Genomic DNA, 18,327 nt, shown 5'->3' with positions numbered 1-18,327 from the left:
TACACTAGGCGTTAACTTAGCTGTAGTGCTGAATTGAATCCTCTTACAAATTGGGGGCTCGAGCCGAGACGTTGGGTTAGATTTACCATTTGTGCAGCTTAATACAGTGTGCGAACTGACGGGATACATACATCCGGTCGGATCACCACGCTGCATTACGCTGTGAAGCATTCCTCAAAAGGGACACTCCAAGAAAAGTTCTGTTCTGCAAAAATAAAATACAAACTTCTGTAAGTCAGGACAGAGACCAATCTCTAGAATGACGACCTTGGTAGACATGAAAATAGCCAGAGAGCACCTCTTGCATAAGCTATTTGTGAGAGGTGAATGGACCGAACAGGGCCAGGATGTGTGGTTGCAGGCCATCACACAACAGGTCACTGAAACAGGGTCAGATATATATAGAGATCAGGGTCCCTTACATGTGGCCCTGAGTGAACTATATATGGCTCCTAAAGCCAAAGAGGAACACAATAAGATTGCCAGGATAGCAGCATACCTGTACCTATATATGGGAGACATGCAGGATAGATGTGCTGAAAGCCAAAATCTGGCAAATAGGCAACAGATGGCATTACAGAAGGCCCAATCTGATCTGGACTCTTCTGAGCAGAGGCTGCAGAGGAGCCAGGAGGCAGAAAATGATAGTAGGCAATATATCATTAAAATAAAAGAGGATATGGGCATCCTACAACAGGAAAAGACAGACCAGGATACCCGATTTCTGGCCCTGCAGAAGGAGCACCAAGACAGTTTGGACTCCTTACTGCAGAACCAGAAAAAGCTGGAGCAACAGATCAATTTCAACAGGGCATGCACAGAGCAGGTAGCCACCCTGCAAATCCAACTAGACAGAGAGAAAGAGGAGAGCAATAAACTGATTCTGAAAGACCTGGATACCCAGGCAGAGTTTGATGAGGAGCGCCAAAAAGCTGGTGCCCTTCAACGGCAAAGGGACGACCTGGCGGCACAAATGCAGGCTCTTAGTCAGGAAAGAGACGCCATAGGCCAGGAAGTCTGCCACTTAAAAAAGGAAATTGAAGAAAATCACCTGGCCCTCCAGGGGCTGGGTGATCTCCAAAAAGAAAACCAGAACTTGGTAGAGCACACCAGAATGGTGGAAGATGCTCTAGCAAGAAAGGAGCAGGCCAATAGGGACATTGCCCAGGAGGTAAACCTCCTGCAGCAAAGACTGGCCCAGTTCTCCAGGACCAACCAGGAAGCACAGAGGGAGAATGAGGCCCTCTGTCAACACAATGATAGGCTCCAGCAACAGGTAGCGATGCAGGAGAAACTGATAGAGTCGAGTAAGGCCTTAACAGAGGAACTGAAGGCACAAATGCAGGCTCTTGCATTGCAACAGGGAGCAGGGGCGGATAGAGATGAGGTTCGCTGGGAAATGGAAACTCCGGAGCATAACCTCAGGCGCCCTAGTACCAGAGGCCCTCATACCTCTCAGTCCCTGGACTCTGCCACCCCCATGTCCCCTGGTGCACATGAGCACAGGGCCACAGGGATGGCAGATTACTATCCAGCTAAAAGTATGAGGCTCATAGGCCAGTACCACTCAGGAATGGAGGGGTGGGCATCCGGGTATGGGCACCCAAGTACAGTACAGTTCAATGGGGAACCCCAGGAGAGTAGGCCCATTAAGGGCATCCTGAAAACCTCTGCCCAGTTAGGTCAGTGGAGGGGGTATCCATCAAATCCTGGCAGCAAGGAGGAATCTGAAGACTCCTCTGAACTGCGCAGGACACAGGAGACCAGGTCCCCACATTCTGCCAGCCATTCCCAGGCTCGCAGAATCCGGGAAAACCTGGAAGAACAGACGGGAACCTCCGGGAGCAGTGCCTCTGAGTCCGAGGACGAATGGACAAGGGTTACCCGAACTAAAAAGGCCAATAAAGGCAAAAAGGGCCTTGCTAAAGGACCCCTTAAAACAGATTAAGGCAATCAGGAGCGTCATCACGCCTTACCATAAGAACGCTAAGTATTCTGTTTGGGAGCACTTAGAGCTGTTTGAGCAAATGATGGAGACTTTCCATTTGAAGGACAGCCAAAGCTGTATTCAATATGTAAAGTGGACCTTCTCCCCGGAATACTCCAGTTTCTTTGCGGGGCTGGAGGACCAAAATCATTTAAGATGGTCCACCTATAAGGCGGCCATCCTGAAACATTTTTCTGTTCACAGAAATCCTCAAGAGGCTCGCAAGGCAGCCTCCAATTTGCAATGTGGGGAGGATCAGGCCCCACAAGAATTTGTGCAGGAGTTAAAGCGTGCTTTTGCTCAGACCACAAGAAGGGTGCGCACGGATAGCAGAGAATTTATAAATACGTTTTTCCATGCCTTGCCCAAATATATCATGACCCAGCTCGTGAGGGATTTTCACGAGAAAAGATCTTTAGACTGGGTCATTGAACAGGCTACCCGGATCTATGAGGTGCAGAAACCGATAGATAGCAAAAGTAATGCCCAGAAAAACCCCAAAGCCAACAGCACCCCTGCTGCTGCCAAGGTGGCAGAGGTAAAGGTCACCCCCGTTTTGGATTTGGAGATGGGGGGGCCTAAAAACCTACCTGCACCTAATAATGCTAGGCCCAGAAGGTCCTCGGGCCAGTCACAGACAGGGAGCCAAGGAGGCAGCCCCACAAATGGGGTCCCTCGCTCTCCTGATTATGTAAGTCCCCGTTACAAGGGAAATCGACCCATCCTGGGTTATGTGTGGACTCCCCCAGCCCAAGGGGGGGGATCCAACCGAGCACCGAACCCAGGGAACTTCCCTCCAAACTTCCCACAGGAGGGCAGAAATTCTCTAAACCCTGGGCAGAACTTTTTCCCCAGATATCCACCCGACTTTCAGCCCCAAAACCATCCATCCTTCTTTCCCCAATTCCCTGAGCCCAGACCACTGAATCTGGGAGAGGGGAGGCCAAGGGTGGAGGGGTACCCAAATCTTCCCAACCCGGGGTATTACCAGAGGAGGGACAGCTACCCTTCCCGGGATCAGCCCAGGGGAGAAAACAGGGCCCCGTATCAGCCTGAGCGGGTTTCCCAGTTAGAGCGCCAGGTCCAAAATATGGCAGGGGATCTGGGTCAAATACTGAGGGCTCAGCAGAACCCTCAGATCGGCAGGCCGGCGCAGAACGCACCCAACTCTGGACCTGGTGCCCCAGAACAATGACGGGGGCAGCACCCCGATAACTCACCGGTTCCCAGGGAGGAGGCACAAAGGGAAGGGGGGTGTAAAGCTTTGGAGGAAGCTCCCTTCCTCACTTGTAAACAGCCCCTGGAAACCCAGGAACCGGAAACAAAATCTCTTGCCCCTGAAAGTCTGCCTCCTAAGGAGCAGAGGGGGGGTGGGAGAAACAAAAGACCCAAACAGACTCAGTTTGAGGAGGAGGTACAGATCTTCCAATTTGAGGGAGAGGGATCCTCAGAGGATCCTGAGAAAAGGATCTTCTCCTTCAGAGAGGGGGGAACTCCTCCCAAAGAAAAATGGGTCCCTAGGGATGCAAATCCAGACTGGGGAGATGTGGAGACTGAGCTACCGCCGCCCACCATCTCATCCCAGAACCAACAGCAAGAAAATCCCCTGGTTCAAACCCATCCTGGTGACTGCCTCCAAAAAGGGGGGGGCGGCCCAGAACCGGAGCCAGGGGAACCCACAATGGCTCTGATCTCCAGTTGCCAAATTTTTCTTTCAGATTCCCAAGGCTCTCCACAAGATTCTGCCCAAATCTCTTCGCTAGCGATGTCCAAAACCAGAAAATTAGCCCACCAGTTGTCCAAAAATGTACACTATCTGTGCCCCCTTGAGGAGAAGGAGGGAAGATATTATGCCCCGGTACAAGTACAGGGGCAGGGTACAATCTCGGCACTGGTGGACACTGGATCTCAAGCTACCCTTCTGTCCAGAAGGGCCTTTGATGAACTGAATGCAGGAAGGGGAGAGGATTACCAAATTCCTCTCACCTCTCTTCCTGGACAACTGCAGAACTTTGACGGGAAGGAAATTCCCGTTGAGGGGACTGCAGACTTGGACATTAAGATCGGGCGACACAAGTTGAAACACCCGGTCATAGTTGTGACCCCAGAGGGCACCCCTTGTTTACTAGGGAATGACCTCCTGAGAAGGTTGTCACCCCTAATAGATTGTGTAAACGAGGTCCTCTGGACCCAGACTAGCCGACCAATAAAATTAAAACAGAGTGTCAACCATGTTAGTTTAAACGGCACCTGCCACATGGTTGAACAAAAATCTGACCAAGTAGAATTTCACTTCCAGAATAGCCAAATTCCAGACGTGACAGTAATAGCAGTAGGACAACAGACTGGTGATGGGGGGTCCTCTCTATTTCTGAAAATCAACCTTCCTTCCAGTCTAAAGTGGTACTCCACGCTGGAAGGAAACACTCTGAAATTCTATACTCACCCACAATCTGAAACTCCCACTCCTATAGTCCAGAAAGATGTGAAATCAGCTCAGAGCCTGGCTGATATTCAGCAAATTGGAGAGCAGTTGTTCATCCCTGTTCAGTTAAATGATGGGAAGGACTCTGTTCTCGCTCGAGTGTGTGTGAACAACGGTAAGAGCTTCATCAGCGAAGCCATGTTTCGCCAACTCCCAAAAGATCCAGCCATTCCCACCTTCAAACTGATAGACAAATGGGAAATGGACCCGGAAGCACCTAATTCCAAACATCTCCTGCCAAGCAGGTGTATGCTCAAAATCTCCATTGGCAACAAGAGCATAGTCCACAATTGTTGGGTCGTGCGAGACGTCCCTGCCGCCTTTTACTTAGGCAGTGACATTCTCAATCGCCTTGCCATTAGTTTGGACCTAATAAACTTCAAAGCTTGGTCCCGATTAGCGGATAATCCCATGGGCTTTGATGATCCAGAAAAAGCATTTAGGTCAGCTCAATTGCTACCTTATGCAGTTGAAATTCAGGTTAAAGAGGAAGTCACCATCCCAGAAAGGACCCGACGATTCTCCCTGGAAGTGAAAGTTAAAAGGGGACAAGAGTTGAAAAACCCTGATGCTTACATACATCTAAATGCTTCTCTCCAACAGCAAGGGTTGGGGGTAAACCCAACACCATTAGTCAACATAGAACATGACACCATTCCAATAGAGGTGGATAACAGCGACTTAAAGAGTATTACTCTAGCCGCAGGCACCATTATTGGAATGGCGGTTGATGACCGACATTTCTCCATTGATCTTAGAAATGAACTGTTAGGACCAATCCCCAAAGACTGTTTTGACAGTGACAGGGATGACAATGCAACACCAGACAGGATTTTTACCCGGCATGGGAGGAACTTCCTGGTGTACACTTCCTGCCCCTATGGTAAGGAAGATGTGACTTGTGACTTCAGGAGGGATGAGGTGATTTTCCAGGTCCATGAGGGCTGCCTTTCCCACCTGAAGCCTCCAGTCCAAATCAGCACTCTGACCAGGGACTTCTCCACCCAGCTGGAGGAGGCCGCTGAAATAGCCAAACCAGAAGTCTTTCCAGGCTTCAGGCAGATGGTGGAAGAGAGATTCAACCTAGCTGATGCCTGTGTGACTCTGGAACAAAAGCAAAAGTTGAAACAAGTTTTCTTGGATTTCCAAGATCTCTTTGCGGTAGACTCATATGACTGTGGTCGCACTGACATCCACACAACAACAATCCCCACGGACCCTGGCATGACTCCTGTGTTTGTGAAGCAATATCGCTTGCCTCTCGCATCAATGGAGTCCCTTACCGAAATAATTAAGAACCTTGAGTCCCGGGGAATAATCCGTCCCGTCCACAGCACCTTCAATAATCCGGTGCTGGGAATATTGAAGCCAAACGGCCAGTGGAGACTCTGCGCCGACCTTAGGGAGCTCAACAAACGGGTCCATACTTCCCGATGGCCTCTGCCCTACATTGACCAAGGGCTGGCCCAGATTCAGGGGTCACAGGTATTCACTGCAATAGACCTGACCAATGGATACTGGACCGTGCCTGTCAGCAGGGAGGACCAATACAAACTGGCTTTTACCTTTGGGGGCCAGCAGTACACATGGACCCGGACTCCCTTCGGATACCTTAACTCCGGTAATGAGTTCAATATTTTCCTACATAAGGCCATGCCCGACCTGTGTGCGAGGGGTAACCTGGCTTATGTAGATGATGTCCTCATCAAAAGTTCATCTGTGGAGGAACACATAGCGGAGATCCGTTATGTTCTGACGCAGTTGAGGGCCGCCGGAGCAAAACTTTCCTTTCAGAAAGCACAGTGGTGTAGAACCCGTGTTAATTTCTTGGGGAATGAGATTACTCCTCAGGGTCTCTGTCCCCAGGAAAAGAAAGTGGAAGCACTTCAGAAACTGAAAGACCCCACAACTCTGCGGGAACTAAGGAGCCTCCTTGGACTGACTAATTACAGCAGAAAGTTCATTGAGGGCTACGCAGAGATCACCAGACCCCTGATTCATCTCCTGAAAGGGGGGGTCAAGTGGGAATGGGGTCCAGAACAATCCGAGGCAGTAAGACAACTCAACAGAAGCCTCTCACAAGCGCCTTGCCTAGCTTACCCTGTCAGAAACAAGGAGTTCTTCCTGGAGACAGGGTTCTCTAATACGTGCTTGACGGCAGTATTATACCAAAAGCATGACAAGGTCAATAAAGTAATCTCCTATGCGAGCAAAACTTTATCCTCTGTGGAGGAAAAATTCAACGATTGTGAGAAGGCACTCCTGGCAACGGTATGGGCATTGAAGAATTACCACCCGTTTATCCAGGGGGAACACATCATAGTGGAGACTCCTCACCAGCCTCTGCAATATCTCCAAAGTGACCGAATCCGGGCCGGAAATGTGAGTAATTCCCGAATTACTTCCTGGATTCTGTCAATGCAAGGCTTTCCTGTGGAGGTCAGATATGGCCAAAACAAGAAGAGTCCCCTCGCGCAAGGTCTGGCTGACTTGCATGATTGTGCCAGAGAAAACTGTCTCGAGGACGAAGGTCTAAAAATAAAGGACAACATGGAGGCATACCTTAATTCCCCCCACAAAGTCTTTGAAGAAGACAAGTGTGAGGGAATGCCCACTGTGTATGTGGATGGATGCTCTTACCATGTTGACAACGACGGGGAGAAAGAACTGGTGGCCGGCGTAGGGAATGCATGGGTGAATGAGTCCCCAGAACCCTCCGCTGGATACAAAATTGGTCCCCGAAGTAGTCAGGTGGCAGAATTGATGGCGGTGCATCAGGCCATCCTCACTGCTGTCCAGCATCAACTCCACGAACTGGTCATAATCACAGATTCGGATTATGTACGGAACGGGTTCGTGGAGCACCTGGTTAATTGGAAAACCAGAGGCATGTTATGTGCTAACAACAAACCCTTGAAACATGGGAAGTTGATCCAAAACATTGATGATCTGGTCACCTCGAATGAGATGACCATCTATTGGAAAAAGATCAAGGGTCATTCCAAAGTAGAGGGACCAGACAAAACTGGAAATGACTTAGCTGATCAGCTGGCCAAAACCGGGGCCATCCAAGGGGATCTAATTGAGATTGAGTCCCTGTTGGGGGAAATCCAGGTCACTGCCATCACTAGGTCCCAGACAAATGCTCACAACGACCTTTCAATTGCACAATGGAGTAAGGAGACCCCTGATGCTGATTTGATTACTGCTCAGAAGGGGGATCCAATTATTGGTAAATTTTACCAGCACCTTGAGGACCCTGAGAACTTTCCCCTGACGGATACCGATTACACTGGGAAAGAGGACCTAAGAGTGTTGATGAAATGTCCAAAAATGTTCAGAATCCAAGACGGTTTTTTGGTAAGGAAATCCAAAGCTGGCCACGATCAGTGGGTGGTTCCTACCTCATTCCAAAGCCTGATGCTAAATCACGCCCATGATGCGGCCACTGCCGGTCATAGGGGGTTTCACACAACATTGGAAATCTTAAGAGATGTTGCATACTGGCCACACATGGGCCAGGACCTCAACCAATACTTGAAGGGGTGTCTTGTGTGTGCACAATTTCAGCCATCATCCCTCACGCATCGTGCACCTCTCCAAAAGAGGGGGATGACACTGCCATGGTCAGATTTACAAATCGACTTTGTAGGCCCTGTGATTCGCTCGGCTAGGGGGAATAAGTACATGTTGACTGTGACATGCTTGTTTACCAAGTGGGTGGAATGTCTCCCAGCCCCAAACTGCAAGGCAGAAACGGCAGCTGCCTTGATGATTAACCACATCTTTTCCCGTTTTGGTCTACCTCAAAGGATTGAGTCAGACAGAGGTAGCCACTTCACCAGTGAAGTAATGACAAAGATGTGGGAGATACTGGGGGTCAAGAGAAAGCTGCATATTGCTTATAGTCCAGCTTCTTCTGGGGCAGTAGAGAGATATAACCGGACAATTGTGAGCATATTAAAGAAGTTTGTGGCAGATTCTGGGCCAAGTTGGGATATCCGATTACCTCTGGTCCTAATGGCTATCAGATCTACCCCTTCATCTGCAACCAAAATGTCACCATTTGAGTTGATGCAAGCAAGATGGTGCTTCCTCAGCATTTGCTCTACAGGACCCAAGAGCAGACACTGATAAATGCCTCCACTACTCATGAGTATGTGGAGAATTTAAGGAAACACCTCCAACATGCTTTTGCTTATGCTCAGCGGAATCTAGAAAGATCAGCTGATAGCATGAAGACCCACTATGACCTGAAAACTTCCAGGAAGGAATATCAGGTGGGGGACCGGGTCTATCTATACAACTTCCAAAGGAACCAGGCCAAGCAGCGCAAATTTTTGCCTACATGGAAGGGACCATTCGAGATCATAGACAAAATCTCCCCTGTGGCCTACAAAATCCACATCCCCAAAGGTCCTTTGGCAGAGGGAGAAGACAAGTGGGTCCACATAAACCAGTTGAAATGTTGCCATCCCAGGCACACTCTGCAACAACTGGAGGAATCCTCTGGAATCCTAGCGGGTACTGTCTCAGACTAATTCAGTTCCAATCATAAAACATACCACATCTAGTCTCTAAAATATTGTGATTTGCGTGAAACTGTCTCTTAGTTATACTGTTTTGTTTCAAAATAAGAATGTAATGTTTCGTTATGATGAAATGCATATGCTGCCCCACTATCTCAACAGTGGTGGAAAAACGTCTATGAGTAGGTATTGCCGCTCTTCCTTTGTCGTCCTAGGAGAAAGAAAACCTGAAGACGGGACAAGGAGGGTGATCCGGAGACCGGGAACGAAGATCCAATGGGCCCAGTGGACCGCCCAATATTCCCATCAGGACCGGCGAGGAGAACTGATCGATCAGTACCGGATGGAGAAGAAGATGCTGAACTATGCCATCTACAGAAGAGGAAGAAGATTATGCGGACAGACCGGTGCGTGGGTCAAAACCCTTGGGCACGCGACTCCCCATCGACTCAAATTCAAAGGGCAGTCGCGTGGGGGGGCTTGTTGGGTGTCCTGACCCACGTTTAAGCTATCATGCCACAACATTTGGTGCTGTGGGCTTAGAAAATTCAAGATGGCGGAAAACCCACATGTGCGCCGAAATCCAGGAAAGCTGCGCAGTTTGTGCGCACACCGAAATGGTTGCCTCACTTGCCACCCACCAGTGCGAGAATGAAAGGCCGGGTTGCCATGAGGGAAATGGGTTGCCAAAGGAAAAACAGTAGCGCCGGTTAGCTTCAAAGCGCTTTAAAACCACCATTGGACTACCCGCACAGTAGTCTGAAACCATTGGGAATGGCAATGCTGATTGCCAAATGCAACCTAGAATTGTTGGGGATTCATTTTCTTAAATCCCAAAAATGGGTGCAGTACCAGTACTCACCACTATCCAAAAGCCGGCAGTTTAAAACCACCCTGTGTTTCTCTGAAGGCAGGCTCAAACTGTCTATTTTAAACATTGCAACACATCTAAAAACTCACTGGACACCAGCAGACATTTGGTAGAATGGAGTGTTGTGTGCCTACAAAATCTGGGAAATGAAGAGCCCAGAACAATGCTTATAACAAAACTGGCTGAGCTATGGAGTCAGCAGTTTAAGTTGCACTGGATTTAAAGACACTAAAATCGAAAATGTTTAGATTAAATGAGTGACCTATGTTTGGTGTCACATGCCTTTGTAACTGTTGAAATGCCATAGTTTTGCACTTAGAATCAGCCTTCTAGCTGCATATGTGAAAATGTTTAGTTTTATTTGAAGGCAGAAACTGGGGAATAAAAAGTGACATTTTATCTGAAACCCGGCTTAAGGAACTGAATTCTGCCTGGCAACTACCCCCATCAGGAGTGAAACTTGAGTCACAGCTGTGTTCCAAGGCCTAGCTGCCCTTTTGCTGCTCACACTAAGGATATGCCATCTTTCTGATAATTGAATTACCTGTGCTCTGCAGGAGAGTGAACAATGCAACTCCCTTCACCCAGGCAGAGGGTTTATTGAGAGGATCATAAATGGCTTCCTCTTGAACAATGAGCCTCTCCTGACTCAGGCAAAGGTTTTATTACAGCGGTCGTAAAATGTAGCTTCCTCTTGGCAGAAGCTGGGAGGAGCACTGCCTGTGAGAGAAGCTGGCTTGGCAGAACTGGATAAACCAGTATTTCTACCTTGTGCTGAGGGGAAACCACACCCCTTTGTAGCCATAATATTGTTTAGAAAAAGATGAATAACTCATAGTACGGACATGTGAAAATTTTATAAATGACACCATAATTCTTGTGATTTTTCTGCCCACATTTTAAGAGGTTTTTCGACCCGGTGGCATGTTCAGGGGGGTTTTAGCGGAAAAGTGGATATTACTCTAAATGTATGCATGTTAAAAATCTGAAATTTCATCAGTTAATGTCCATACTCCCTGCACACCTGTATGTAAAGTTGGGTCAATGTCAGAAAGTGAAAAATCAGTTAAAAAGTCAATTATGTGCCATTTCTGAATGCAAGCTCTTAGAAACAGCACATTTGGACAGAGACATGGCTAAATTCAGCCACACCATGTATATGTAATTTCAAGCAACTGTGTAACTGTGAAATATGTCTTTTATTATCAAATATAGAATGTGTGCAATCTGACAGAGGAGTGTCCTATCTGCAAGCCATAAAATGACATCCCTCTGACTCACAGTTCATTCCCCAATCAAATGATAAATGGAAGTTTGACCAATTAGAAGCTGAGAGAGAGGTAGGGTCAGTGATGCTAGAACACACCCACATTCTAAACACATAAAAGCAGACAGACAGGACAGATAGGGACCTTCAATTCCATCTGCAGCGGGACGCTCTGCCGGAAAAATCCATACTTACCTCCATCAACCTTCAGAGAGCAACATAGAGACTTCAAATCCATCAGGCCAGACCAGAAGCAGAGTAGAGCTGACCTGTTAGCAGAACCAGAGAGAGCTGACCCAGATCACTGTGAAGAGAGAGACCAGAGCCCAGTCTAAAACCCTGACCAGATCCGTGACGAGGCCCATTTCACTCAAGAATATAGTGTGAGTACATAGCAAAACTGTGCAGAACCAATCTCTTAGTTAAAATAATATAATTCAATCCTATTTTAATCTAAGTAGAACTGTCTCCTAACTGTCACCTGTCATTTGTAAAGCTGTCACTTGTCATTTCCTAGTTGCAAGCTGCACTTGTCTTTTTGAACTTTAAAATTTCAAATCTGAAAAACTACCTTCACAAAATCGCTCATATCTCCGCAACCGTTTGTGCTAGAGACTTGCAATAACTTTCATCTGAAAGGTTAGAATCGTGGCTTTCCTACGAACCTAGAACCGCATTCCTACCCCTTATAGCTTTACCGCAATTGCGGAACACGCATTCGCGAATTTTACCGCGATTTGCAAATTTCTTCACATGTAAAAACTGCTGCTGCTTGCCTTCCATTTGCCAGAAATTCGTTTAACCTGCTAACTATCCCTGCCTCATTGCTAGTGTGAGCCTGGACTAATATTAACTAGATACCACTCACCCTGAACCTCTGAAAGGGAATTAAAAGCATTTCCAGCATATTTCTCATCCATTGCTAGCACATATCAAAGCATTTTGCCTGTGTTTTCAAAACTCCTATCTGTTTTCTGTAGTGTAAGCTTGCTGGGGTGAACTGATTTACATTGATTGCATTTCTGAGAACTGTGTGTTTTCCTTCCATTTCCTTGCCTTGCATCAAGGGGGGGAGGGGATTGCCAGAGAAAAGTGATTACATTGTTTGTTTGAAATCATATTGAGTATTTTCTGTACTGCATTCATTGAATATTGCATCCACCTGAGCTTACATAAAGCATCCTCTACCACATTATACTTTTGTTCCTATTTACCAGTGTGCTACCTTATCCATTTCATGTCAACTCATTAGTGATTATAAGAAGTGTGCTAGTGCCAGATTCTCCGTTGTTGATCTTTATCATATCAAATTAAGTGTGCTATTCAATTATTAATTTATTATAAAGTGTGATATATATATATATTTTAAATTATCAAATAAACCTTTTAAACTTGCAAAACAGAACTACTTCTTGGCTCAGTGGGGTCAGGGGATTCCAAGAGAGGGGTGTTATATAGGGGTAGTCATCCAGAACGCATGAACTGGACATAAAGATATATCAATAAGGGTTTTCATTCAGTATTCTACACTAGGCGTTAACTTAGCTGTAGTGCTGAATTGAATCCTCTTACATGCTCCCGGGGCTGCTGGGAGTTGTAGTTTTTGGGGCTTTGTTTGCTCCTGATGCCGTTTTGGTCCAGCAGATGCCACTCTTCCCCATCTGATATTCCTACAAGAGGGACAGAGATGGCATCTACTGGATAAATATGTCCCCACACTAGTGGCTGCCACACTAGGCCCCTGCTGGGCTCTGACAGTACATCCCCTCCCCGCAGAAGTACCTGGCTTCTTCGGGTAATTACGGTGATACAACCGCAAGAGACGAGGAGCATGTACATTAGAAGCTGGTTCCCAGGACCTTTCTTCGGGGCCATACCCAACCCAATCAATTAAATAATATAATTATCCGCCCCTTTTCCGGGAATTGAGGATAGCTTGCACCTCGTATTCAGGGTATCCTTCTACCAGAACCGGGGGAAGTCGTGCCATTCGGATGTGGGGTGCTTTGGGTTTTAGAAGGGCAACATGGAACACTGGGTGTATTTTCATATGGGCTGGTAATCGTAATTTCATGGCCACTGGGTTTATGACATGTGTGATGCGAAAAGGACCAATAAAACGGGGTTTGAACTTTGGTGATCCAGGTAGTTTCAGATGTCGAGTTGATAGCCATACTTTGTCTCCAACCGTGTAGATAGGGCATGCTCGTCTTTTCATATCAGCATATTCCTTGCTAGTGTCTTTTGCTGTGAGTAGGTGTTGGTGTACCTTCTTCCATGTCTGTGTTAGTAACTCTACCCGTGCTTGTACTGATGGCACGATGTTCAAGGTGGTTTGAGGGATAGTGGGTTGGATGTGCGGATTAAATCCGTAGGTGGTATGAAAGGGCGAGAATCCTGTGGAGGTATGGTGTGAATTATTGTACGCTATCTCGGCCATCCAAAGAACTTCCATCCAAACACCCTCTGTACTATGAGTATAACACCTAAGATACTGCTCGAGGGTCTGGTTCAAGCGTTTTGTCTGCCCGTCAGTTTCGGGATGGTAGCTGCTAGATATTTGTAAAGTAACACCCACCTTTTTACAAAATAGTTTCCAGAATTGCGAGGTAAACTGTGTCCCCCTATCTGACACAATGTGTTGAGGTATTCCATGTAAGCGTACTATGTGCTGCAGGATTATGTCCACCAGTTCACTCGCAGTTGGGAGTCCTTTACAAGGAATGAAATGGGCCAATTTAAAAAAAGAGTCGACCAGTACAATTATGACTGTGTAACCCTGGTCGGGAGGCAATTCTACTATAAAGTCCATAGAGATGGTGTTCCAAGGTTGTGTAGGTGTGGGCAAAGGTCACAAAAAACCCATTGGTTTCCGATGGTCAGTTTTACTTCGTGCGCACACTTCGCATTGCTGCACATATGTCTGTGTGTCTCTAAGAAGACCGGGCCACCAATAATGCCGTTGCAGTAATTCTTGAGTTTTGTTCACCCCCGGATGTCCGGTCAAAGGGGAATCGTGGCACCATTTCAAGGCTTGGGCTCGCAAAGCAGCTGAGGGTAGATACACGGAGGTTCTGTGATAAGGTATACCGTCCTTTAAATATTGTTCCTTTTTCGGATCCTCCCATTGAAGCAGATCCTGTGCTGACATTGCCTCTCCGATCTGCTCGAAAAGTCCATTCGTTATGCTTGCTGCAATTTTTTCAGCCGCTATGATGGGTTTCGCTTGTTCTTCCAGACATATCAAGGCATGGTCTTCGGGGTACCTTGATAGCATATCTGCTTTTTTGTTTTCAAGCCCTGATCTGTAGGTGACTATGAAATCATAATCGGAAAAATGCATGGCCTATCGTAGCTGACGTGGGGTTAAAGCACGTGCAGATTTGAGGAATTGAAGGTTACGATGGTCGGTCAACACCGTGATGGTGTGTCGTGCCCCAAGTAGGTAATGACGCCACTCTGCAAATGCGGCTCGAATGGCCAGTAGTTCCCGGTCTGCTATAGTATAGTTTTGTTCTGCAGGGTTTAATTTTCTGGAGTAGTAGGCCACTGGATGCAAGTGACCCGTCAAATCTCGAATTAGCGGCCACTCGCCAGGACTACTTTAATCTCTCCACTCAGGTTCGGGGTCTGGCTGCCCAGGGGGTTCCTTTGCCTGAGGGGGCCCATACTCCCGTGAAGGTACATGTCACTACCGAAACTCCAGTGCCATTAGCTACTCCTGAACGTTATGAGGGGGACCCACAACGGTACACGACTTTTATGACACAATGCCAGTTACACTTTTTAACCAAGGCCGCTGTGTTCCGTTCAGATCAGTCCAGGACGGCTTTTGTTATTTCCTATCTCACGGGGGATGCGGCAGCCTGGGCAACACCCCTGGTCCAAAAAGACGATGCAGTGCTGTATGACTGGAGTGATTTTCAGGAAGAGTTTGGCAAGATCTTTAACCGCAAAGCAGCCTCTCTAGTGCGAGACAAGGAGTTGTTGATGCTGTGACAGGGCAACAAAGAGCTGATTACCTACATGACGTCCTTTAATCGGTTAGTGGCGGAGGCTGAATGGCCACATGAAAAAAGGTTAGCCCTCTTCTATCAAGGCTTAAGGGATGACCTAAAGGATCTCATAGCACAGGTCGATCCCCAGCCAGATACCTGTACTGGAATGATAGACGTAGCACTGCGTCTGGACCACAGGCAAGGAGAGCGACGTCTGGATAAAAAAAGATGGGAAAGCAAACATGGAGTACTTCCCAGGTTAGATCATCAAAAGCTTCCAACTATGGGGAAAAGCGACAAGGCATCAGAACCTGAACCCATGCAAATAGGTACCATTAGAGGCCCCATTACCAAAGAAGAAAGGGAAAAGCGGAGACGGGAGAAACTCTGCATGTATTGCGGGAAGCCAGGAGATTTCGTTAAGGAGTGTGGAACTAAACCTAAAGGAAGTATACTGCAGGGAAACGCCAGCGCTCGTCAGTGAATGGGGTGGATCTGTCGAGCCCGAGCCTTGTTGACGCCCCTTCTCATCTCTTAGCTAATGCGACCCATATCCACAGTTCTCATGTCACTGTGACTGGACTTTTAAAAACCCGTTTGAAGAATCAGGTGATCACTCTAATGGTGGATTCGGGAGCCACAGGCAATTTCGTAGATGCCACTTATGAGCAAACCTTAAATCTACCTCTACGTCGGAAGGAAAATCAGGAACCAGTTTGCGCTGTGGACGGGTCGCCATTGAAATCAGGACCTGTGACCCAACACACAGAGGAAGCAGTATTAGACATACAAGGCCATAGTGAAATCCTCACCTTTGATGTTATCGCTGCTCCACAGTTCGGTTTTATTCTAGGTTTGCCATGGTTGGCCCTACATAATCCTGCCATAGACTGGACACGTGGAACGGTCGCATTCACCTCTGAGCATTGTGAACGGCGTTGTGTTAAGGATAGAGGGAGACCCGTACGAGTATTGGGTACAACACAACGGTCAGGCATAGAAGAGTTGGCGGGACTCCCCTCGGCATATGCCAAGTTTCGGGATGTTTTTAGTAAGGCTGCGGCAGAGACACTATACCCACATCGCTCCTTTGATTGCAGGATTGATTTAGAACCCGGAGCAACGCTACCGTGTAGTCGGATATACGCCTTAACAGAGGCGGAGAACAAACACCTGGAAGAATACATAAATACTAACTTGCGAAGTGGGTTCATACGGCACTCCACCTCACCTGTTTCGTCACCACTATTCTTCGTGCCGAAGAAATCCAGAGAACTTAGGACTTGTATTAATTATCGCACAGTCAACAGATTAACAATAAAAAAACCTTACCCGTTGCCCCTAATCCCAGTCCTGTTAGATCAAGTGCGGGGAGCAACCATTTACACCAAGCTGGATCTTAGAGGGGCGTACCATCTGGTGCGGGTGCGTGAGGGGGACGAATGGAAGACCGTGTTTAGAACAAAGTTTGGCTTATATGAATATCAGGTCATGCCATTCGGCCTCTGCAACGCACCCGCCGCCTTCCAGCATTTTCTGGATGAAGTCCTTCGCGGTCTCCTCAACCGTTTCGTAGTGGTATATATAGACGATTTCCTCATTTATTCAGACACTGAGGAGGAACATGTACAGAACGTCAAAACGGTGTTACAACGACTAAGGGAACACAATTTATATGCCAAACTCAAGAAATGTTGCTTCCACAGTAATACCGTTGAGTTTCTAGGATTCATTCTATCCCCACAAGGAGTTAAAATGGACAATCGAAAAGTACAAGCAATTCTGGATTGGCCAGCCCCTACAAGCGTCAAGGAAGTCCAAGCAGTCTTAGGATTCGCAAACTTTTATCGACGCTTCATTCAGGACTTTGCAAAAAAAGTGTTAGACATCACCAAACTGCTGAAAAAGGGAAAGTCATTTGCTTGGGGGCCAGAGGCTGATCATAGTTTTAACCAATTGAAGGAGGCATTCACATCGGCACCTATTTTGCTACATCCCGACCCCACGCAACCTTTCACTGTAGAAACAGACGCTTCCAGTTATCGAAAATTATTAATATACATCTAAACTGAACAAAATTGTGAACAAAACAATTTTGATGAATTTAGCTGTGACTATTTATGTATATATCCCCATTTTTTTGACAAACTCACCACATTATGGTACAATATCCTTCTGTGGTTGATTTCAATAGGAGGAATTGAATAGGTGTATGGTTTTTAGTTTGGAAGTGGTGGTAGTATTGTTGCAATTAGATACTAGTTGGCGTATTCTAATTGTTTTTTTCTTGTTGCATTTTAGTAGTATTCATTTATCTGTTTGCTTGTTGCAGAATTTTGGGGCATGTAGATACCTGTTGGAATATTCAAACTGTTTATTTTGTGTTGCATTTTAGCAGTATTCATTAATTGGTTTGGTTGTTGCAGAATCCTGGGGAAGTTAGAGACCTGTTGGCATAGTCTAACTGTTGATAGTTTTCAAGTTGGTGAGTCTATTTTTATACGTAATAAGTGTTGCAGGGTTTCCTTAGAAAAATGTATATTGAAGTTTTCTGGTTGTATTTTATGGATTTAAAGGTTATTGAGGAGATTTTGTTGATGTTCATATTCAGATTAGTGATTAAATTTTGGTTTTAAGAATATTAAGTAAGTGTTTACAAGATTTGATGGTAATCTCTGTTTTAGAGGAATGGTAATATCATTACATTAGAACCATCCGCAATTCTTTTTTATGCATGCATTGTAGTGACCTGCATTGGTTGTGGCTCCTGCGTGGTAGATTATACCTACTGTTGTGAAGGTTTTCTTACCAAGTGATACTTGTCCATGTGTGAATCCAGTCAGCTTGCAGTTGTTTTTGGTACCATCTGCATTGTAACATAATAGCATTACTATTACGTATTCCCTATGTGACTGTATTATTAAGATGGAACGATTATCGGAATTGCAAGTAGTACATAACCTGCCATGGTTTGCATTTTGTACAAGTTGCTGAAATGGAATGGATTTACATTTAGGTATGGATACATGCATGACGCGTGCATTAGGGACTTGTTAATGTGCCACATGGCTGCAGAGAGTGCATGTATGTTTCCACATGTATGAAATCTGGAAGATTTCATTTATAGGTATGTTTTGTTTTCCAGTACTTGTAGTAAGTACATTAGACATTCTTGTGGATCTTCTTGTGT

The 18,327-nt window shown here is 46.5% G+C and overlaps 1 protein-coding gene across 1 annotated transcript in view; it reads left to right on the top strand.

Annotated features, from left to right (window-relative positions):
* LOC138471220 (vomeronasal type-2 receptor 1-like) overlaps positions 1 to 18,327 on the top strand; it is a 221,752-nt gene that overhangs the window by 136,709 nt on the left and 66,716 nt on the right. The gene's annotated exons all lie outside the window — the stretch shown is intronic.

The sequence above is a fragment of the Ambystoma mexicanum genome, chromosome 1p (assembly GCF_040938575.1).
Source record: "Ambystoma mexicanum isolate Mex_15411 chromosome 1p, UKY_AmexF1_1, whole genome shotgun sequence".
Taxonomy (NCBI): Eukaryota; Metazoa; Chordata; class Amphibia; order Caudata; family Ambystomatidae; genus Ambystoma; species Ambystoma mexicanum.
This window is presented reverse-complemented; position numbering and strand designations above follow the sequence as displayed.